The following is a 25,302-nucleotide window of genomic DNA, read 5'->3' as shown; positions in this document are numbered from 1 at the left end:
AGGAACTAGCCGAAAATGAACTGACCCCATAATACTCACAACAAAACCAGAGAAAGTCCTAGATATATTTTTACTATTTTTACGATCATTCTTTCTTTTTTATTTATTTTTTTATTTTAAGTCCTCTATTATTTCTTTTTCACTTTTATAACCTATTACTTTGCCAAAAAAAAAAAAGGACCCTTTTTTTTTTTAAAGCACACTTCAAATATATATTTTTTATAATTTTTGTGACCTTGTTTGTTTTTCTTCTTCTTCTTCTTTTCTTTAACATTGTATTTTTGAAATTCCAATCTCTCCTCTAGATTTTTAATTTTAGCTTTTTGGTATTTGTTATCAATTTTGTACCTACATTTTTTTTAATATAATTTTTGTGACTCTTTTTCTCTCTCTCTTTTTTCTCTTCTTCTTTTATATAACATTGTATATCTAAAATTCCAAACTCTACTCTAGATTTTTAATTTATGCTTTTTGGTATTTGTTATCAATTTTGTACCTATATTTTCTTTATAATTTTTGTGACTTTGTTTATTTATGTTTGTTTTTTATTTCTTTTCCTTCTTCTTTTCTTTAACATTGTATTTTTGAAACTCCAAACTCTACTCTAGATTTTTAATTTTTGCTTTTATGTATTTGTTACCAATTTTGTACCTTTAAGAACCCAATCTTCAGTACCCATTTTTCACTAGGGAGCGAGACTACTGGCTTGACTGCTCTCTCTCCCTTTGGACTCTCCTTTTTCTCTACTGGGTTGCCTGTGTCTCCTCCCTAACCCCTCTCTACTCTACCCAACTCTGTGAATTTCTGTGTGTTCCAGATGGTGGAGAATACTTAGGGAACTGATTACTGGCTGGATCTGTCTCCCTCCTTTTCATTTCCTCCTTTTATCCTCCTGGCCACCTCTATCTCCTTCCTCCTTCTTCTCTTCTCTGTATAACTCCGTGAACATCTCTGAGTGGTCCAGTTGTGGAGTGCACATAAGGAAGTGAATACTGGCTAACCCACTGTCTCCTCTATTGATTCCACCTCATCTCATTCGGGTCACCTCTAATTCCCTCCTCCCTTTTCTCTTCTCCATGTAACTCTGTGAACCTCTCTTGGTGACCCTCACGGTAGAGAAACTTTTCATCTTTAACATAGATGTTTATCAATGGTGCTGTATAGAAGGAGAAGTTTTGAAACTACTGTAAAAATAAGACCCATAACTGGAAGCAGGAGGCTTAAGTCCAAACCCTGACTCCAGGGAACTCCTGACTCCAGAGATCATTAATTGACAGGAGCTCATCAAATGCCTCCATACATACACTGAAACCAAGCACCACACAAGGGCCAACAAGTTCCAGGGCAAGACATACCAAGTAAATTCTCCAGCAACACAGGAACACAACCCTAAGCTCCAAGATACACGTTGCCCAAAGTCACCCCAAAATCATAGACATCTCATAACTCATTATTGGACACTTCATTGCACTCCAGAGAGAAGAAATCCAGCTCCACCCACCAGAACACCGACACAAGCTTCCCTAACCAAGAAACCTTGACAAGCCACCTGTACAAACCCACACACAGTGAGGAAATGCCACAATAAAGATAACTCCACAAACTGCCAGGATACAGAAAGGACACCCCAAACTCAGTAATATAAACAAGATGAAGAGACAGAGGAATACCCAGCAGATAAAGGAACAGGATAAATGCCCACCAAACCAAACAAAAGAGGAAGAGATAGGGAATCTACCTGATAAAGAATTCTGAATAATGATAGTGAAATTGATCCAAAATCTTGAAATCAAAATGGAATCACAGATAAATAGCCTGGAGACAAGGATTGAGAAGATGCAAAAAAGGTTAAACAAGGACCTAGAAGAAATAAAAAAGAGTCAATATATAATGAATAATGCAATAAATGAAATCAAAACACTCTGGAGGCAACAAATAGTAGAATAACAGAGGCAGAAGATAGGATTAGTGAATTAGAAGATAGAATGGTAGAAATAAATGAATCAGAGAGAAAAAAAGAAAAACGAACTAAAAGAAATGAGGACAATCTCAGAGACCTCCAGGACAATATTAAATGCTACAACATTCAAATCATAGGGGTCCCAGAATAAGACAAAAAGGAAGACCATGAGAAAATACTTGGGGAGATAATAGTTGAAAACTTCCCTAAAATAGGGAAGGAAATAATCACTCAAGTCCAAGAAACCCAGAGAGTCCCAAACAGGATAAACCCAAGGTGAAACACCCCAAGACACATATTAATCAAATTAGCAAAGATCAAACACAGAGAACAAATATTAAAAGCAGCAAGGGAAAAACAACAAATAACACACAAGGGAATTCCCATAAGGATAACAGCTGATCTTCCAATAGAAACTCTTCAAGCCAGGAGGGAATGGCAAAACATACTTAAAGTGATGAAAGAAAATAACCTACAACACAGATTATTGTACCCAGCAAGGATCTCATTCAAATATGAAGGAGAAATCAAAAGCTTTACACACAAGCAAAAGCTGAGAGAATTCAGCACCACCAAACCAGCTCTCCAACAAATTCTAAAGGATATTCTCTAGACAGGAAACACAAAAACAGTGTATAAATTCGAACCCAAAACAATAAAGTAAATGGCAATGGGATCATACTTATCAATAATTACATTAAACATAAATGGGTTGAATGCCCCAACCAAAAGACAAAGACTGGCTGAATGGATACAAAAACAAGACCCCTACATATGCTGTCTACAAGAGACCCACTTCAAAACAGGGGACACATACAGACTGAAAGTGAAGGGCTGGAAAAAGATTTTCCATGCAAATAAGGACCAAAAGAAAGCAGGAGTAGCAATACTCATATCAGATAAAATAGACTTTAAAACAAAGGCTGTGAAAAGAGGCAAAGACGGTCACTACATAATGATCAAAGTATCAATCCAAGAAGATATAACAATTATAAATATATATGCACCCAACACGGGAGCACTACAGTATGTAAGACAAATGCCAACAAGTATGAAAGGAAAAATTAACAATAACACAATAATAGTGGGAGACTTTAATACTCCACTCATACCTATGGAAAGATCAACTAAACAGAAAATTAACAAGGAAACACAGACTTTAAATGATACAATAGACCAGTTAGACCCAATTGATATCTATAGGACATTTCATCCCAAAACAATGAATTTCACCTTTTTCTCAAGCGCACATGGAACCTTTTCCAGGATAGATCACATCCTGGGCCATAAATCTAGCCTTGGTAAATTCAAAAAGATTGAAATCATTCCAAGCATCTTTTCTGACCACAATGCAGTAAGATTAGATCTCAATTACAGGGGAAAAACTATAAAAATGCCAACATATGGAGGCTGAACAACACGCTGCTGAATAACCAACAAATCACAGAAGAAATCAAAAAGAAATCAAAATTTGCATAGAAACAAATGAAAATGAAAACACAACAACCCAAAACCTGTGGGACACTGTAAAAGCAGTCCTAAGGGGAAAGTTCTTAGCGATACAGGTATACCTCAAGAAACAAGAAAAAAGTCAAATAAATAACCTAACTCTACACCTAAAGCAACTAGAAAAGGAAGAAATGAAGAACCCCAAGGTTAGTAGAAGGAAAGAAATCTTAAAAATTGGGGCAGAAATAAATGCAAAAGAAACAAAAGAGACCATTGCAAAAATCAACAAAGCCAAAAGCTGGTTCTTTGAAAGGATAAATAAAATTGACAAACCATTAGCCAGACTCATCAAGAAACAAAGGGAGAAAAATCAAGTCAATAAAATTAGAAATGAAAATGGAGAGATCCCAACAGCCAACACAGAAATACAAAGGATAATAAGAGACTACTATCAAAAATTATATGCCAGTAAAATGGACAACGTGTAAGAAATGGACAAATTCTTAGAAAAGTACAACTTTTCAAAACTGGACCAGGAAGAAATAGAATATCTTAACAGACCCATCACAAGCACGGAAATTGAAACTGTAATCAGAAATCTTCCAGCAAACAAAAACCCAGGTCCAGACGGCTTCACAGCTGAATTCTACCAAAAATTTAGAGAAGAACTAACGCCTATCCTACTCAAACTCTTCCAGAAAATTGCAGAGGAAGATAAACTTCCAAACTCATTCTATGAGGCCATCACCCTAATACCAAAACCTGACAAAGATGCCACAAATAAAGAAAACTACAGGCCAATATCACTGATGAACATAGATGCAAAAATCCTTAACAAAATTCTAGCAACCAGAATCCAGCAACACATTAAAAAGATCATACACCATGACCAAGTGGGCTTTATCCCAGGGATGCAAGGATTCTTTAATATCCATAAATCAATGTAATACACCACATTAACAAATTGAAAAATAAAAACCATAGGATTATCTCAATAGATGCAGAGAAAGCCTTTGACAAAATTCAACATCTATTTATGATAAAAACTCTCCAGAAAGCAGAAATAGAAGGAACATACCTCAACATAATAAAAGCTATATATGACAAACCCACAGCAAACATTATCCTCAATGGTGAAAAATTGAAAGCATTTCCTCTAAAGTCAGGAACAAGACAAGGGTGTCCACTTTCACCACTACTATTCGACATAGTTTTGGAAGTTTTGGCCACAGCAATCAGAGCAGAAAAAGAAATAAAAGGAATCCAATTTGGAAAAAAAGAAGTAAAACTCTCACTGTTTGCAGATGACATGATCCTCTACATAGAAAACCCTAAAGACTCCACCAGAAAATTACTGGAACTAATCAATGATTATAGTAAAGTTGCAGGATATAAAATCAACACACAGAAATCCCTTGCATTCCTATACACTAATAATGAGAAAACAGAAAGAGAAATTAAGGAAAAAATTCCATTCACCATTGCAACGGAAAGAATAAAATACTTAGGAATATATCTACCTAAAGAAACTAAAGACCTATATATAGAAAACTATAAAATACTGGTGAAAGAAATCAAAGAGGACACTAATAGATGGAGAAATATACCGTGTTCATGGATTGGAAGAATCAATATAGTGAAAATGAGTATACTACCCAAAGCAATTTATAGATTCAATGCAATCCCTATCAAGCTACCAACGGTATTCTTCACAGAGCTAGAACAAATAATTTCACAATTTGTATGGAAATACAAAAAACCTCGAGTATCCAACACAATCTTGAGAAAGAAGAATGGAACTGGAGGAATCAACCTGCCTGACCTCAGGCTCTATTACAAAGCCACAGTCATCCAGACAGTATGGTACTGGCACAAAGACAGAAATATAGATCAATGGAACAAAATAGAAAGCCCAGAGATAAATCCACACACATATGGACACCTTATCTTTGACAAAGGAGGCAAGAATATACAATGGAGAAAAGACTCTCTTTAACAAGTGGTGCTGGGAAAACTGGTCAACCACTTGTAAAAGAATGAAACTAGAGCACTTTCTAACACCATACACACACACACACACAAAAAAAAAAAAAAAAAAAAACTCAAAATGGATTAAAGATCTAAATGTAAGACCAGAAACTATAAAACTCCTAGAGGAGAACATAGGTAAAACACTCTCCGACATACATCACAGCAGGATCCTCTATTACCCACCTCCCAGAATATTGGAAATAAAAGCAAAAATAAACAAATGAGACCTAATTAAACTTAAAAGCTTCTGCACAACAAAGGAAACTATAAGCAAGGTGAAAAGACAGCCTTCAGAATGGGAGAAAATAATAGCAAATGAAGCAACTGACAAACAACTAATCTCAAAAATATACAAGCAATTCCTACAGCTCAATTCCAGAAAAATAAATGACCCAATCAAAAAATGGGCCAAAGAACTAAATAGACATTTTTCCAAAGAAGACATACAAATGGCTAACAAACACATGAAAAGATGCTCAACATCACTCATTATCAGAGAAATGCAAATCAAAATCACTATGAGGTACCATTTCATGCCAGTCAGAATGGCTGCGATCCAAAAGTCTACAAGCAATAAATGCTGGAGAGGGTGTGGAGAAAAGGGAACTCTCTTATACTGTTGGTGGGAATGCAAACTAGTACAGCCACTATGGAGAACAGTGTGGAGACTCCTTAAAAAACTGGAAATACAACTGCCTTATGACCCAGCAATCCCACTGCTGGGCATACACACTGAGGAAACCAGAATTGAAAGAGACACGTGTATCCCAATGTTCATCGCAGCACTGTTTATAATAGCCAGGACATGGAAGCAACCTAGATGTCCATCAGCAGATGAATGGATAAGAAAGCTGTGGTACATATACACAATGGAATATTACTTAGGCATTAACAAGAATACATTTGAATCAGTTCTAATGAGGTGGATGAAACTGGAGCCTATTACACAGAGTGAAGTAAGCCAGAAAGTAAAACACCAATACAGTATACTAACGCATATATATGGAATTTAGCAAGATGGTAACAATAACCCTGTATACGAGACAGCAAAAGAGACGCTGATGTATAGAACCATCTTTTGGACTCTGTGAGAGAGGGAGAGGGTGGAATGATTTGGGAGAATGTCATTGAAATACGTATAATATCATATATGGAATGAGTCGCCAGTCCAGGTTCGATGCATGATACTGGATGCTTGGCGCTGGTGCACTGGGACGACCCAGAGGGATGGTATGGGGAGGCAGGAGGGAGGAGGGTTCAGGATGGGGAACACATGTATACCTGTGGCAGATTCATTTCGATGTTTGGCAAAACCAATACAATACTGTAAAGTTTAAAAGTAAAATTAAATTAAACAACAAACAAACAAACAAATTAATACAGAGGGCCATTGGTTAGTGGCCAGTAATTTAGAATATGATTTTATTGTGTTTGATTACATGTTTTGCTTCAGTCAGGGTCCAAGATCAAGGGAAAGAGAGAGTTAGATTAATGAAATCCATTTGCTTAAATATTTCAAGTCTAAACCTTTTTTTCAATAAAATGTGAGCATCTGAGAAGATAGACAACTTAAGAATTATCTTTCTCTATTCTTTCTAAATCCTCCCCCTGATCACACTGTATTTTCTATGAATTTTTTAAGGATTTCCTTCCAAAGGAAGCCTCTTTCCTACTCCCTATAATTTGCCAAATCTGGGGTTTCTCTGAAATTTTTTACCTCTAAATGGCAATTCTTCAAAGGAGCCTCTGTTATTATCTCAGAATCAATTGGCTCTGAAGCTAGAGGCTGTAAAAATCTTGTGGCACATAGATATAAGAACCAGAAATTGTTCACAGTCTTGGACATATTCCCACATGTAATGAGTCTAAATTTGGTTCTCAAGGGTGAGCAATACACATTCAAAATTTTAAATCAGATGAAACTGTTCTGCCCTCCCACTATTTGAATGACTGAAAAATGCAGTTGTACACAGACAAGGTTATCCATCTGCTGTCTCAAAACTGCTGGAGGCTGGTGTCAGGGAAAATGGAGTGGATTATTCTTCCTTGGATTCATTGTGATGCAAGTCATTTGCTCTCTCTCTGCTGAAGATACCAATACCAAACAATGATTGTCCAGCATTTTTCAGGGCAAACTCAGAGATGACTCTCAAAGTGAGCATTCAACTTCCTCAGTGATCCCCCGACTGCTTTAACTTGTGCTTATCCTTTGGAAACTCCACCTGCACTTCACAAGTTGAGATTTAATGAGATTTAAGCACAGATAGGATGTAGATTTTTTGTTTCTTGAAGTTTATTCATTTAGAGGGATCTTCTAGAACAAAAAAGAAAATAAATTTGATGTTATACTTTCTTAAAAACAGCAAAAAACTAATACAATTATGTAAAGTTTAAAAATAAAATAAAAACACATGCCTGCTAAAAAAAAAAAAACAAAACAAAACAGCAAATACAATTATGAATTGGGAATACTGGCTTGATATTTATATCAATAAACTATCCAGTATTCTTATTCTGAAAAAATGCCTGTCAGAAAACTTTTTGATAGACTCTTCGTGTGGAAACACAATTTTATTCTGTTTTCTATATTGAGAATAAAATATCACTTAAGTTGCACTACCTACTAGAAGGATCAATTACTTTATTATTTTCATTATTGCTAGTTAAGGAAACATTTTTCCAAATTTTATTTCATTCAGTTCAGTTCAGTTGCTCAGTTGTGTCCGACTCTCTGCGACCCCATGAATCGCAGCACGCCAGGCCTCCCTGTCCATCACCAACTCCCGGAGTTCACTCAGACTCATGTCCATCGAGTCAGTGATGCCCTCCATCCATCTCATCCTCTGTCATCCCCTTCTCCTCCTGCCCCCAATCCCTCCCAGCATCAGAGCCTTTTCCAATGAGTCAACTCCTTGCATGAGGTGGCCTAAGTACTGGAGTTTCAGCTTTAGCATCATTCGTTCCAAAGAAATCCCAGGGCTGATCTCCTTCAGAATGGACTGGTTGGATCTCCTTGCAGTCCAAGGGACTCTCAAAAGTCTTCTCCAACACCACAGTTCAAAAGCATCAATTCTTCACAGTCCAACTTTCACATCCATACATGACCACAGGAAAAACCATAGCCTTGACTAGATGGACCTTTGTTGGCAAAGTAATGTCTCTGCTTTTGAATATGCTATCTAGGTTGGTCATAGCTTTCCTTCCAAGGAGTAAGCCTCTTTTATTTCATTATTGGTGATTTATTAAGATGATATTCTATAACTTGGAATATACATAACATGCTACTTCACAGATATAGCTATTAACATTTTGTAGTAATGATGCAGTTTTATGCCCTGCAAACACAGGAATTATTTTTTATTCAAGCAATTCACATTGTGAAATATCTGTATCTATACCTATGTACATATATATATATATATCATGTACATATATATACCTATGTACATATATACATATATATATGTATATCAAGCCATGAAGTACATTTTTGTTGAGAGAAATATTCTATTTTGACTAGACAAGAAATGAAAATCAAATATTCCTTTAAATTTTGCACATCTAATACATTTCACACAGACTAAATTCAATTTTGAACACTCAATATCTTTTTCTTTCTTTTACTACCTACATAAGTCCAAGAATTAATACCATAGAATGTATATCATTACATGATCTTGAATGAGACTGTGTCCTTTCATGACCTTAGTTGGGTTTGACAATGGCTGTTAGAATCGTACCAGACTATTACTTCCACAGACAGATAAGAAAAGTGTAATTGTGGACAGAGATGATTCTGATCCACATAAATATGTTCCACCTAACCTATAATAAATGCTACTCCAACTTCACTTCCACTTTATCAGTTACCAGAATTGTGTTCTGCTACCAAACACAGATGGGAAGCATGATGGAGGGGAGTCACAGATGGAAGAGGTAAAGTTCCAACAAATACAGTTAATATGCCATTGTGTTTTGATAAACAATAACAATACAAATAAAATTTTAAAAGACACATTAGTATTCTAGATTCTTCAGTATCAAATTAAAATCACCTTGCTAAGCTTTTGTCTGTGCAAAATTTGTTCTAGCTGAATTGATCTAATTTCATCTTTTTAAAATTTCATTCCTTTGTGTTGGGCTTCCTTGGTTGCTTGGTAAAGAATCTGCCTGCAATGCAGGAGACCCAGGTTCAATCCCTGGGTTGGGAAGATCTGCTGGAGAAGGGAATGGCGACCCACTCCATTATTCTTGCCTGGAGAATTTCATGGACAGAGGAGCCTGGTGGGCTGCAGTCCATGGGGTCACAAAGAGTTGGACAGGACTGAGCAACTAACAGTTTCACTTTCAAGATTGTTTTGAGAACAAAAGGGATGCTCATTTTCCATGTTCCAACACAAATCCTTAGTAAATGTTATTTCCCACTTTTCTTTAAGCCTTTTGTTAAAATCATGCCATTGTCATTTATGCAAGATTGTCAGAGATCAGATAATATCCCCTTTGGAGATATAAAAGGTTTACAGAAATTTTCATATTAGGACTGCTTAAGGTTGTTAAAGTGAATACACATAAGATCCACCACATGTGATTCGTGAATGCTGTATATTATATCCCATTCACAGATGGTAGAAAAAAAAAAAATTCTACTCTGGAAACTGTTAAGAAACACGTTTATGAAGCAGTAAGGTTCTATGAAAATGATTGGCCAAATAGTCATCTCTCAGAGTACTTTGTATCAGTCTCCTTATTTGGGATTTTAAATTGGTCATAAATAAATAAATCTCAAATGAGTCTAATCAAGCAACTAACTAAATATATATAGGGGAAGAGAAGCCCCATCCTTATGCCAAGATAAGTGATAAAAATGAAAATTTTATATCTGGTGTAGATAGTTTGAAACTGTATAACTCTGGACATAAAGCCTGGGGCTTAATCCCCATATAACTTAGCTATTTTGAGTTTGGTTCCAGACCACCACAATAGAGTGAATATGACAATATAAAGATACCAAAAATATATTTTAGTTTCCCAGTGATGGAAAAGGTATGTGCACATTATACCATAGTTAAGTATGCAATGCTGCTGCTGCTGCTGCTAAGTCGATTCAGTCATGTCCGACTCTGTGCAACTCCATAGACGGCAGCCCATCAGGCTCCCCTGTCCCTGGGATTCTCCAGGCAAGAACACTGGAGTGGGTTGCCATTTCCTTCTCCAATGCATGAAAGTGAAAACTGAAAGTGAAGTCGCTCAGTCATGTCCAACTCAGCGACACCAAGGACCGCAGCCTACCAAGCTCCTCCGTCCATGGGATTTTCCAGGCAAGAGTACTGGAGTGGGGTGCCATTGCCTTCTCCGAAGTATGCAATAGCATTGTCTAAAAAAATGTGCATACCTTAATTAAAAATTAACTTACTGCTCAAAGATGCTAACAATCATCTGTACTTTCATTTTGTTGTAATCTTTTTGCTGGTAGATGTTCATGCCTCAGTGTTGATGGCTTCTGACTCATGAGGGTAGTGATTGCTAAAGGTCAGGATGGCTGTTGCAATTTCTTAGTATAAGACAACAGTGAGGTTTGCCGCATTAGTAGCATGCCTTGCTATTTAATAGCATTCTACCCACACTAGAACTTCTTTCAAAATTGGAATCAAACCTGTCAAACCCTGCTGTTGCTTTATCAACTAAGTTTATGTAATATTCTAAATTCTCTTTGTTATTTCAATGACCTTCACAGCATCTTTACCAGGAATAGATTCTGTTTGCAGAAATCAATTGCTTGCTATCCATAAAAAACAACTCCTTATCCGTAAAGTTGTATCATGAGATTGCAGCAATTTATTGCTTTCTTGAGATGCCACTTCTAATTCTAGTTCTCTTGCTATTTCCATCACATCTGTAGTTGCTTCTTCCACTGAAGTCTTGAACCCCTCAGAGTCATTCATGAGGGTTGGAATCAACTTATTCCAAAGTCCTGTTGATATTGTTACCTCCTCCCAGGAATCACAAATGTTCTTAATGCCATCTAAAATGCTGAATCCTTTCCAGGAGATTTTCAATTTAATGTGTCTGGATCCCTCAGAAAAATCACTATCTATGGCATCTGTAGCCTTAAGAAATGTATTTCTTAAATATTAAGACTAGAAAGTCAACATTACTCCTTGATACATGGACTACAGAATGGATGTAGTATTATGTTTTAGCAGGGATGAAAAAAAAAAAAAAAAAACTGAATCTAATTATGTATCTGCATCAGAGTTCTTGGTTGACCAGGTGCATTGTCATTGAGCAATATCATTTTGAATTTTTTTTTCCCCCGAGCAGTATGTCTCAACAATGGTTTTAAAATATTCAGTAGAGCATGTTGTAAACAGATGTACCATCATCCAGGTTTTGTTATTCCATTGATAGAGCAATCAGGATAGATTTGGTATAATTCTTAACGATCCTAGGGTTTTCAGAATGATGACTACATTGACTTCAACTTAACGAGCTATGTTAATCCCTAACAAGAGTCAGCCTGTACTTTGGAGCTTCGAAGGCAGGAACTGACTTTTCTCTAGCTAGTCCTGAGCTTCCCTGGTGGCTCAGAGAGTAAAGCGTCTGCCTGCAATGCAGGAGACCTGGGTTTGATTCCTGGGTCAGGAAGATCCCCTGGAGAAGGAAATGGCAACCCACTCTAGTACTCTTGCCTGGAAAATCCCATAACAGAGAAGCCTGGTAGACTACAGTCCATGGGATCTCAAAGAGTCGGACATGACTGAGCGACTTCACTTTCACTTTCTTTCTTTCTTTCTAGCTAGTCCTAAATGGCATCTTCTTCCAACTGAAAATATTGTATTTAGTGTAGCCATCCACTTTGTTTAATTATTTCATTGTATCTTCTGGATAACTTGCCTTAGTTTCTATGTTAACACTTTCTGCTTCATCTTGTACTTTATAGAGATGGCTTCTTTCTTTTAATATCATTCAACCTCTGCTTGCTTTAAACTTCTTTTTTTTTCTTCAGATCTGTCACCTCTCACAGCCTTCATAGAATTGAAGACAATTATGACTTTGGCTCTAGATTAGATTTTGCCTAAAGGCAGAGGATGAGATTGTTAGATAGCATCATTGACTCAAGGGACATCAATTTGAGCAAACTCTGAGAGACAGTGGAGGACAGGGGAGCCTGATGTTCTGTAGTCTATGAGTTTGCAGACTTGGACATGACTTAGTAATTGAACAACAACAGGGAATATTGTGCCTGATTGGATCTTCTATCCAGACCATTAAAGCATTCTCAGTATCAGCAGTAGGCTATTTTACTTTCTTATTATTCATATTTTCACTGGAGTAGCATTTTTAATTTCCTTAAAGAACTTTTCCTTTGCATTCATAACTAGGCTGTTTGGCACAAGAGGGCTAATTTTCAGCCTACCTTAGATTACAGCATACCTTCTTCACAGAGCTTAATCTTATCTAGCCTTTGAGTTAAAATGAGAGATATGGAACTCTTCCTTTCATTTGAACACTTAGAGTCCATTGTAGGGTTATTAGCCAACCTAATTTCAATGCCATTGTGTCTCAGGGAATAGGAAGGCATGAGAAGAGAAAGAGATAGTAAAACAGCTAGTCAGTGGAGTGGTTAGGATACACATGTGAATTAATTAAATTTTATAGGGATGTGGTTTGTGGCACTCCCAAAACAATTAAGATAGTACTCTTGAAGATCACTGACCACAGATCATCATAACAAATATGAGATAATAATGAAAATGTTTCAGTGTTGCAAGAATTAACAAAATATGAGACTTGAAGGGAGCAAATATTATTGGAAAAATAGCACTGAAAACTTGCTTGACACAGTTCAACTTCTATGTATTTTGTGATAGGAGTTCTGACCGTGCCAGATTATAGTCTTCTCATTTGCCTGTGAAATTCTTTTACATATTATTCTTTTATTTTTATCTAAGCTATTGATGTTTATTTAAATGTAATCATTTTCATCTTCATGGCTTTTATTTCCGATAAGTTTTTTCTTCCTGACAAAATTGAGAGTATTTTCTATTGTATTTTACATCTGTTAAATTCTCCTGAATTTCTTCTCCAGAATTCAGGAGATTGCCATGTACATTTAAACACTTTATAATTGTTGTTCAGTGAGTTATCCAAGGGGTGAATGAGGGCACTGATGCAATAATAGGACCTTGGTGATGATAATAGTTATTTATTTTAGCTGTCCTAATAGCAAATCAACTATTTTTTGCTGAATCTGACAAATTTTGTTACAATGGATGACTCTCATTATGAATTGGGATTAGTAATTTAGAAGAGATCAATGTTATTCATACCTATAATTTTGGGGAGAAGTTAATTTTTTTTTTTTTTGCTTCCATCTTTTATCATTTTCACCTATACTTTTTTCTGTATACAATTTCAATTTTTATGTCCTCATTACCTGTGTTTCTTTAAAATTTTAATATAAATTTCAATGAAACTGAAGTATATATTCTCTTCAATATATCAAATATGTTTTTCCCCCCATCTTGGGATGAATACATTTCATTATTGATGATATCATATTCAGTTCATAGTTACATTTATCTTTATTTTTCTTTTATACAAAGAACAGATTGCAAAAGAATTTATGATTTCATTGTTCATGCTCAAGGCTTTTCTTCACAATTTGTGGTTCACATACATCAAGGAATATTGAAATTTATTTTCCTGATGACCCTTGTCTTTTGCAATAAGCCATATATCATCTTTAGCTTACAGTGCAGAGATAAAAGTGATTGGCAGAAAAGACAACCATTTACCATTTAGGTGAAGGACAATGTCATATTTTCAATAATGGTACCTACCACTGGAGAATAGTATTTGCTTGTAGAAATAAAGCATTGAAAAATCAAAAGATAATGTAGTTTAACTTACTATTTTTATAGACAGGTCTCAAAACTACAAACAAAAAAATAGTTATGTAGAAGAAATTTGCAGATTTCACTTTAAATATGCCCATTGTTTGTAAAAATACAAACTAAGTGGGTTAAATCTGTACTGCTTGTTGACCTCAGAATATTTAAGAAGAGTCAGAAACATCTAACTTCATATTTTATTATTAGCTATTTGATCTTGATGGTTACCTGTACATTTTATCAATGTCCCCATCTAGAAAATAAGGGTGATAATAGTAACAATCTTATAAAAAGGATGTTTATAAATCCAATTAATTTATTCCCAAAGATAATTTGCTCTTTGATTAACAAATATATCCTCAATAAATGTCAACCTTAATGATAATAAAAGTTTTAAGAAGAACAAAAAGCTTACAGTAAATCCATTTCTATCCTACATTGTTACTGAAAGTACATGCTAGTGAACTTCTAAAACCCTAATTATGACCACAGACATTTAAAATCACCCATCTAAGTCATTCAGCTTTGATTCTTCCAGGAATATTGGGGCTTCCCTAGTGGCTCAGATGGTAAAGAATTTGCCTGCAATATGGTCCCTTGGTTGGGAGGATCCCCTGGAGTAGGAAATGGCAAACCACTCCAGTATTCTTGCTGGAGAATTCCAAGGACGGATGAATCTGCTGGGCTATATATAGTCCATGGGGTCGCAAAGAGTCAGACATGGCTGAGACACTGATGCACACACAGTCATATTATAATCTTAAAAATCTTATTTAAAAGTTGAAACGTCAAGGACATTTCTACTCAATCATAAAATAATCTTGATATAATTCTAAAAATGACATTATCAATGTAAAGAAAGAAAGAAAAATATAAGCAAAGACTAATTGTCTAAACCCTAGATCTATGCTTTGCTCAGTTAAAACTGGAAACACCATTAAAACCATCCTCAAATAAGTAACTTTTATACTTTGCCTTGTTTATTGAAGACTTTACTCATCATAACTTTAGACTGCAGAAAAATACAATAATTTTTCAAAACAGTTCACATGCTGTAAATTGTGGAGTATTTTTAATAGTCTGACATAAGGTAAATCATAATTCATACGTCTTCATTTTCAAAAAAAAGATTAAACTGTCAATACATTTCAAAATACATTAATCAAACTTCATAAAATCTGATCCTGTATAATTGTATTTTCTGAATGGTTCTTTATTTAACATGTCAGAATCATGTGGATGGCTTATTAAAAATTTCCTTTCTTTATATCCCCTCATTAAATCTACTAACACAAAACTAAGGGTTGGGGCTCAAAAATTTGTGATTTAAACTATCTCCCTAGGTAATTCTTATGCACAAAATAGATTGAGCAAGAATGAGCATTATTTCTCCTAAAAAGATAAGATAATGATTAAAAACATATGATTAAATTTATATTTGTTTATGTGTAATTTCTAATACTCTGAAATAATATCATGTATGCCAGTTGGCAATATTTTAAGAAAAGTACTATATCTTTGTGTTCAAATAATGTTTGCATCAATATTAATGAAATGCTAAACAAAAATATCTTAAATGTCTTCTTCTAGAGCTGCTTCAGTCATGTCCCAATTCTTTGCAACCCTCTATGGACTGTAGACTTCCAGGCTCTTCTGTCCATGGGATTGGATATTTTTAATAATTAACTGAATTTGCTTTACTAAATATTCCCAATTCAATGTCTTGGGAGAGAAAGCATTTTCAAATATTTGAAGCTTATATCTTGAATTTGTGTTTCTTCTCTCTCTCTTTTTTTTTTTTTTTCCCCACGTGTTTGTTTGTCTTGTTGGGGTAAGGTCTGTTTAGTATTTAGTGAGCTGAAAACAGTCTCATTCAGAATGAAAACCATTTCATTCTAACAGCCAGGAGTAAAAGATAAGTAATCAAAAACAAAATATATAATATTATTCCAGACTTTCTATCTGGGATAGTAAGTGCAAGAAACAAACTATCATTGATATAATGGGGTCAATTCATCCATATAAAATGGGAGAATAATTTAATTCATTTTTATCATATGAATATATGTTTTAAAATTTAACCTCATGAAAGATTTTATGAAATTAATGGAGACATAAATACAATTGTAGGTACAGTTAATATATGAGAAAAATGATAAAGTTTGACATTTACTACGGAATGATAGTTTGATGATGTCCAGACAAAGAATATGAATCACTTTAAAAATAGAGAAATGAACATTTAATAAAAGACAAAGGCCACCTTTAGTAGCTAACAGACTGTGAGGCATATAAAATGAGTTGCTAGAGATTAATTGGCAAAGGAAAACTGGAATGCAGTGACTTTAGAAAAAATATACTTTTCAGAAGTATAGTGTGGCACATGAGAAAAATAATATGGAGAATCACCTGTGTGAATATGTGAATTAAAAACTGTTATTCTCTTTATTTGAAAGGGCAAAATGTCCTCAAGAAAATATTTCTAAGGGCAAAATCCAATTATTAACATATATGTAGTAATATATGTTATCAGATAAATATAAATTAATTTTCATGAGTATGCATGTGAAAGTTGCTAAGTCATGTCTGACTCTTTTTGACCCCATGGACAATACAGTCCATTGAATTCTCCAGGCCAGAATACTGGAATAGGTAGTCTTTCCCTCCTCCAGGGGATCTTCCCAACCCAGAGATCGAACCCAGGTCTTCCACTTTGCAGGGAGATTCTTTACCAGCTGAGCCACAAGGGAAGCCTAAGAATACTGTATTGGGTCGCCTATCCCTTCTCCAGTGGATCTTCCCAACCCAGAAATTGAACTGGAGTCTGCTGCATTGCTGCTGCTGCTGCTGCTAAGTCTCTTCAGTCGTGTCCAACTCTGTGTGACCCCATAAATGGCAGCCCACCAGACTCTGCCATCCCTGGGATTCTCCAGGCAAGAACACTGGAGTGGGTTGCCATTTCCTTCTTCAATGCATGAAACTGAAAAGTGAAAGTGAACTCACTCAGTTGTGTCTGACTCTTAGCAACCCCATGGACTGCAGCCTACCAGGCTCCTCTGTCCATGGGATTTTCCAGGCAAGAGTACTGGAGTGGGTTGCCATTGCTTTCTCTCTTTTGCATTGCAGGTGGATTATTTACCAACTGAGCTGTCACGGAAGCCCATGAGTATATATAAGTACAGAAGAAAAGAACAGAAAACAATTATGATTAAGAATTACTTGTTTTATTTTGTTATTTTTGCCAAAAGCCCTTTAAAATATCTGTGTAATACACTGTTTTACTTATCTAAAATTTAACTGTGCAGAATGAAATCACATATTGTTATTGTGGTAGGCTGAATAATGACCCTTCCTGGTGTTCATATTCTAATCTTCAGATTCTGTGAAGTGGACCCTGGCAAAAGATGTTTTTCAGGTATGATTAAGTTAAGGATCTTGGATGAGAAGATTTTTTTCTGGATTATTTGGGTTGATCTGAAGAAATCCTAGGATCCTCATAAGAAAACAAAACAAAAAAGTAAAGTAGAAGCAAACAATAGAACACTAAAAGCCTAGACAGAAAAGCTGGGTGATAAGTTTTGTTTCATTTGCTGTTTGTTACTTTGAAATTAGCACATTTGAAATTGCCTGTGTATATTGGGCAATTAAGGGTTTACATCTTACCTAGTATCATCTTACCTAGTGACATCAATGTTCTGCAGAAGATATCTGTTCAGAAAAATAAAGGTCTAAGAACACTTTAAGATTTATCCTTTGGCTGATCTCTAGGTTTAGTCCAAGCAGGAAATGAAGACTTAAACATAATTACAAATGACCTGAATATACATGGAAGGAGGCAATGTGTATTTCATCAGAGAACCAATCTGGAAAGGGTGAGTGACAGTAAGTCTTATTTTGCTTTGTCGTGTTAGAGTTTTCGTATCTCTCTCTCTCTCTCTCCCTTGGTATTCAAGGAATTAAAGGAAATTTCTGTAAATAGACTAAAAATGGAATACAGATTTCAGATGACATTCATAGTAAAGAATACAGATTAAAAAAAAAAAAGTTAAACAGCTACAGCTTAGAGCAAGCAACAAATAAAAGCATTTAGAATGTGAAGAATGTAATATCTACAGTTGCCCATTAATTTATTTGAAATGTCCACTTTATAAACACAACCAAAGATGAAACATGCAAATAAGCAAGAGAGTATGTTAATTGTATTTAAAAGAGTAACAAACTGTATCAGTGGTATTACAGGCTTTAGACTTACTAGACAAAGACTTTAAACCAAGTGTTCAAATATACGCAGAGATCTGAAGGAAAGCTTTGACAAATATCTAAAGGAAAATTGGTGACCCAACCAATAGAATATTTTTAAAAGAGATGCAAATTATGTAAAACATGGAACCAGGAAGAATTTTTTTTTTAGCTGGAAAGTACACAACTGAAATTAAAAATTCAAGAGAGAATTTCAAGACCTGATTCAAATAAACATAAGAATCAGGAAACTTAAAAGAAAGACCATTTGAAATTATGCAGTCTAAAGGAGGAGAATGAAAAAAGAATGAAGAAAAGAACAGACCTAAGAAATCTGTGGGACAATAAGATATCAACATATACATAATGAGTGACTGAGTAGGAAAGGAAAGAGAGAAAAGGACAGAAAAAAATGCTTAGATAAAAAATGGCCTCATATTCTCAAATTAATAAAAGACACAAATCTACATTTGCAAGAAATTAAAATAAGTGATTCTGAAAGCAATTATTCATATGCAATTGTTCCTGAATAAAATTAATAGTTAATTTGTCTTCAGAAAACCATGGAAGCCATAAGACATCAGTATAATATATTTAAAGTGAGGAAAAACAAAACTGTTGATTTTGAATTCTATACCACTAAAATATCCTTCAATATAGGAAAAATTATGATATTAGATATAAATGAAAATTTAGAAATTTTGTCAATGGTAGACCTGTCCAATAAGAAATGCTAAAAGGGTACTCACAGTATAATAAAAATGATGCTATGCAGTGTGTGTGTGTGTGTTTAAGAAAGAATGTTATAAGTAACTGCATGCTGCTGCTGCTAAGTTGCTTCAGTCATGTCCAACTCTGCGTGACCCCATAGACGGCAGCCCACCAGGCTCCTCCATCCCTGGGATTCTCCAGGCAAGAACACTGGAGTGGGTTGCCATTTCCTTCTCCAATGCATGTAAGTGAAAAGTGAAAGTGAACTCGCTCAGTCGTGTCTGACTCCTAGTGACCCCATGCACTGCAGCCTACCAGGCTCCTCCGTCCATGGGATTTTCCAGGCAAGAGTACTGGAGTAGGGTGCCATTGCCTTCTCCAAAGTAACTTCATAGGTAAATATTAAGATGAGTAGTATGATTATTTAAAATTTTTAGCTCTATGTTTTTTACTATATAGTTAAAATACAAATCCACACAAAATTTCTAAATCTGTGTTAATGAACACATAGTCTATGAATATATAAATGGTAACAGTAACAACATAAAGAAGGTATGGTGTGTCTATGTGAGTAGATTTGTATGCTATGGAAGCTATATTATATCAATGAGAACAGGATTATTATAAATTTAGGATGTTAACTAACTCAATTCCCAGAATAACCACAAAGGAAATGTCTGGAAATAAATAAAAAAGGGAATGGGAAGAGTATCAAACAGGCACCCTACAAGAAAATCAAGCAAAAAGGAAGACAGTAATCAAGAAAACGAGCAAAAAAATATAAGACAAACCAAAAGCAAATAATTAATTATAGAAATACTCTTCTTATCGGTAATTACTTTAAATGTAAATGTATTAAACTCATCAATTGAAAGACAGTCACTAGCAGAATGGAAACAAAATATGGTCCAACAAAATAATATCTATGAGAGACTCATGTTATATCATAAAATAGGTTGAAATTGAAATGATGAATAAAGATACTCTATGTAAGTAGAACAGAGGTGGTTATAAATCAGCATATAAGGTTTAACAAACTACAGTAGAATATATATTCTCAAATGAACGTGGAACGTTATTCAAGAAACATCATATATGAAGCCACAAAGCAAGTCCTAATAAGTATAAAAATTGTAATTATACAATGTATTTTCTTCTACAAGTATGCAATTAATCTAAAAATCAGTAATAGAAAGAAAACTAGGAAAAAAAAAAAACAAATATGTGGAAATTGAAAAGAAAACTCTTTAGGTAATCAATAGGTCAAAGAAGAAATCACAGGTAAACAGTAAAACATCTTGGGATACATAAAAATTAAGACACAGCATACAAGATTTTATGGGATACAGTAAAAACCATGCTCAGAGAGCAATTTTGAGCTGGAAGATGTTGAAAGATGTCAAATCAGCAACTAACTTTATGCCTTAGAGGAACGAGGAAAAAAAAAAGAACAAACCTAACAGTAAATAGGTTTGGCCACCTGATGCAAAGAGCCAACTCATTGGAAAAGCCCCTGATGCTGGGAAAGATTGAAGGCAGGAGGAGAATGGGGCAATAGAGGACGAGATGGTTGGACGGCATCACCGACTCAATGGACATGAGTTTGAGCATACTCTGAGAAAGAGTGAAGGACAGGCTACTGTCCATGGGAGTGCAAAGAGGCAGATACGATTGAGTGACTGACCAACAACAGTAAATAGAGGGAAGGAAGTAATAAAGATTAGAGCAGAGATAAACTAACTAAAAAATAGAAAAGTAGTAGAAAAAAAAATCACATTTTTTTAAAGATTAACATAATTTAAAACTTTTTAACTAGCTTTACTTAGGGAAAATAAAACTCAAATAGCTAAAATCTGAGATGAAAGTGGGGACATAAATATCATCATTACAGAAACAGAAACAGAATTGTAATTGAATACTCTGAATAGTTATACACCAACAAGTTGGACCTAGATAAAGTAGACATATTTCTAGAAATAAACAAGTTACCAAAACAGACTCAAGAAGATACAGACACACCAACAAGTTGGACCTAGATAAAGTGGACATATTTCTAGAAATAAACAAGTTACCAAAACAGACTCAAGAAGATACAGAAAATATAAACACACATAAAACAAGTAAGGAGATGTAATTAATCATTTGTAACTTCTGAGGGGAAAAAAAAAGTCCAGGAATAGGTGGCTACATTAATGAATTATCTGAAACATTTAAAGAAGAGTTGTCACCAATTCTTCTCAGACTCTTCCCAAAAATAAAGAGCAGGAAACACTATCCATCTCATTCTGCAAACCCCATATTAAACTGATACTGAAACCATCTGAACTATGAAATATTCTCAGCAACATAGGGAGGAAATTTTGATACACAGTAAAGCTTGGATAACCCTCAGAGGTATTGCACTGTATGAATGAAATCATTTAAAGGATCACGTATTGTAAAATTGTACTTAGATAACAAAATTATAGAGATGGAGAATAGATATATGATTTCCAGAGATTAGGAATGGTGGGGGTGGGACAAGTGGTGGTGTGACTCTATAGGGTTGGCACAAGGGAGATTCTGTGGTAATAGAACAGCTCTGTAACTGGACTGCAGTGGTGGTTACTCAGAGCTACTACATAAAAGGTGATAAACCTGGTATTATCTATGTTTCTTCAGAGAAATGGAACCAATAATATCTATGTGTGCATAAATGTGTGTGTGTGTGTGTATGTATCACACACGCATGACAAAAAAAAAAAAGAGAAATTTATTTTAAGGAATTGGCTCATGCAATTATGAAGACTGACAAACCCAAAATCTGTATAGAATAGATTGGCAAACTGAAGATCCAAGGAAGAGGTCACGTTGAAGTTCAAGTCTGAAGGCCCACTAAATGCCATCTTTTCCCTCTAAATGTCTATCTTTTGTTTTGTTGAGGATTTTAACTGATTGGAACCCCACACACATTGTGAAGGACAGTCTGCTTTATTCTATAGGTTTAAATGTTAACCTCATCCAAAAATACTCTCAAAGAATCATTCAGAATAATGTTTGACCAAATATCTAGGCACTGTTTTCCAGTCAAGTTCACACATCAAAGTAATCATCACAAGTTCATTCCTTGCTAACTTGGCACCCATATGCGCAATCTTAAACCATAATTAATCTCCAAATAAGTAAAAAATCAAGTTCATACTTGCATCTACCATGATACAGCTATCTTATATACAAATAAAGATACATTAATTTTTTCCCTAGAAGAGGATGAAAAGTTCTTTGAGATGTATACTCTTCTCCTTGATATCCCATAAATTAAATACTGTGATGTAAAATTGACAACACTTAAAAAGTTCCATATAATGTATATATACATATATGTGTGTGTATATATATATATATATATATATACCATTTTTGTTATAAACACTTCATTGTATTTTGGCATGTTAATATAGATGAGAGAAGATGAGCAGGGAGGATAATTTAAAAAAATTAGTTTTATTATCTCATTAAGACCTTTGTTTTCTCCACATCACACCATATATACTGGTAAGCATAGCATTCATATGTTAATCGTGTTCCAGTAACTATTTTAATTTGTGCTATTGCTCACTTCAGCACCAAACTTGAAATTTTCTCTAATCTACCTTCTTGTAAATACTAATCATCCCTCAGGATAAAGCTTAAACCCACTTTCAAGCTCAAGCCATAGTATTCTATCTTTGAAAACTCTCTTGCTCTTATTATTTGCATATAATGTTGATATTTGAGATATCCTGTCTTTGTTGATACAGTGTCTATGTGCCTATTTTCATATATACATATGTATGTGTGTATATATATATATATATACACATATACATATATACACATATGTAAACTCCAGGAGTTAGTGATGGACAGGGAGGCCTAGAGTGCTGCGGTCCATGGGGTTGCAAAGAGTCGGACATGACTGAGTGACTGAACTGAACTGAACACATATGTAATTTTCCCTCCATTATTACATTGCATTTGGTGGTGGTTTAGTCGCTAAGCCGTGTCCAACTCTTGTGACCTCATGGATGTAGCCTTCCAGGCTCCTCTGTCCGTGGGAATCTCCAGGCAAGAATACTGGAGTGGGTTGCCATTTCCTTCTCCAATATTGCATTTAGGACCTATGTAATATGTAGCCAGGTATTTCTTTGTTAGAGACATAATTGTGACAGTATTACATCCCATTAATTTCCTAGGGCTGTTACACAAAGTAAAGTAAACTCAGAGACATAAAACAACAGAAATATATTCCCTCACTGTTAAGAGAGTAGGGCATTTGAAATCAAGATATTTGCAGGGTTGGTTTCTTCCACAGGCTCAGAGGAAGAGTTTTTATAATTCTCTCTCCTAACTTCTGGTGTTTGCTGGCAAGGCTTGACATAATTCACTGCCTCAGTCTTCATATGGCTTTCTTCTTTGTATGTCTATGTCTGTGTGTCCTTTGCCTTTCTTACATAAAAACACAAGTTATTGGAGTAAAAGCCCACCTTAATTGTATGTCCTTACAGCAGCTTAAAAATATCTTCAAAGACCTCACGCTAAATAAAGTCGCATTCTGAGTTTCAATGTGACCTTGAATTTGAAGGGATGCTGTTCAATCTCCTGCAAAGTATCATTTAGTTAATGGTTAATTGATGTGGCTTCCTTTTTGGCTCAGACAGTAAAGCATCTGCCTGCAGTGCAGGAGACCTGGGTTCAATCCCTTGGTCAGGAAGATCCCTGGAGAAGGGAATGGCTACCCACTCCAGTATTCTTGCCTGGAGAATTCCATGAACAGAGGAGCCTGGCAGCCTACAGTTCATAGGGTTGCAGAGTTGAATATGACTGGGTGACTTGTACTAATACTACCATAGAACATTACTAAATCCATATTTATCAATATTATTTGATTTTTAATCTGTTTTGAAAACAAATGAAAAATGTGTCCTTCATCTAATTTTTAAAACAACTTATATTTTTTACTTTGCATCAAGAATCAATATATTTTCATTGTCCCAAAATCATTGTTATTTTTTAAATTACTGAAATGAATTTTTTGTTTAGAATCTTAATCTTCCTATAAGTGTTTGCATTAATTATTACTTCATATTTAGGTTGGCAAATGTCACCTTACATTTAACATAAAATTAATACAGGGAATAAAGACATAAAGTTATGTACAAAGCATTTCAATATTAAAAGTATTTATAAGGCCCTTGGACTGCAAGGAGATCAAACTGGTCAATCCTAAAGGAAATGAATCCTGACTATTCATTGGAAAGGCTGATTCTGAACCTGAAACTCCAATATATGGCCACCTGATACAAAGAACTGACTCCTTGGAAAAAACCCTGATGCTGAGAAAGATTGAAGGCAGGAGGAGAAGATGATGACAGAGGACAATATGGTTGGATGGCATCACTGACTCAGTGGAAGTTTAAGCAAGCTCCAGGTGTTGGAGAAGGAGAAGGAAGCCTGGCATATAGCAGTCCATGGGGTTGCAAATAGTTGGACATGACTGAGCAACTGAACAACAATAACTTTCATATTGTACATCTTTCAGTTTAGAGGCTTTACTCTCTAGAAGCAAAGTTAAACCAAATCATACTGGTTAGAGAGAGTTAGGAGGCATCCTAGTTCAACACCGGTACACACTACAGGCTTTGAAAGAGGAAGAGTAGAAAGCACTCTATCAAATACTCATAGAATGCACTGTAGTAGTCACCTGTGTGTCATTTAGGATTATTTCAACTAATTTTTGCTAATATTTTCTGAGGAGAAGAAGGGATGGGCAGAGAGAAAAATAGGAAGAGAGACAGCCAGATGCAATGAAAGATAGATATTGAGGGAGGAAAGATGGATATTGAGAGAGGAAGAGAGGAAAAGAAGGTGGTAAAATCAAAATACAAGGACATTTTTACACCAGTACTACTATAAATTATAGCCTTCCCATGGCCAATCAATATCAGAACTGTGGCTATCAATCTGATTTAACTCGTGGTTCAGCACATTTTTCAATTA

Source organism: Bos grunniens, chromosome 20 (genome assembly GCF_055505025.1).
Source record: "Bos grunniens cultivar Pamir isolate PY7600 chromosome 20, Bosgru_T2T1.0, whole genome shotgun sequence".
Lineage (NCBI taxonomy): Eukaryota > Metazoa > Chordata > Mammalia > Artiodactyla > Bovidae > Bos > Bos grunniens.
This window is presented reverse-complemented; position numbering follows the sequence as displayed.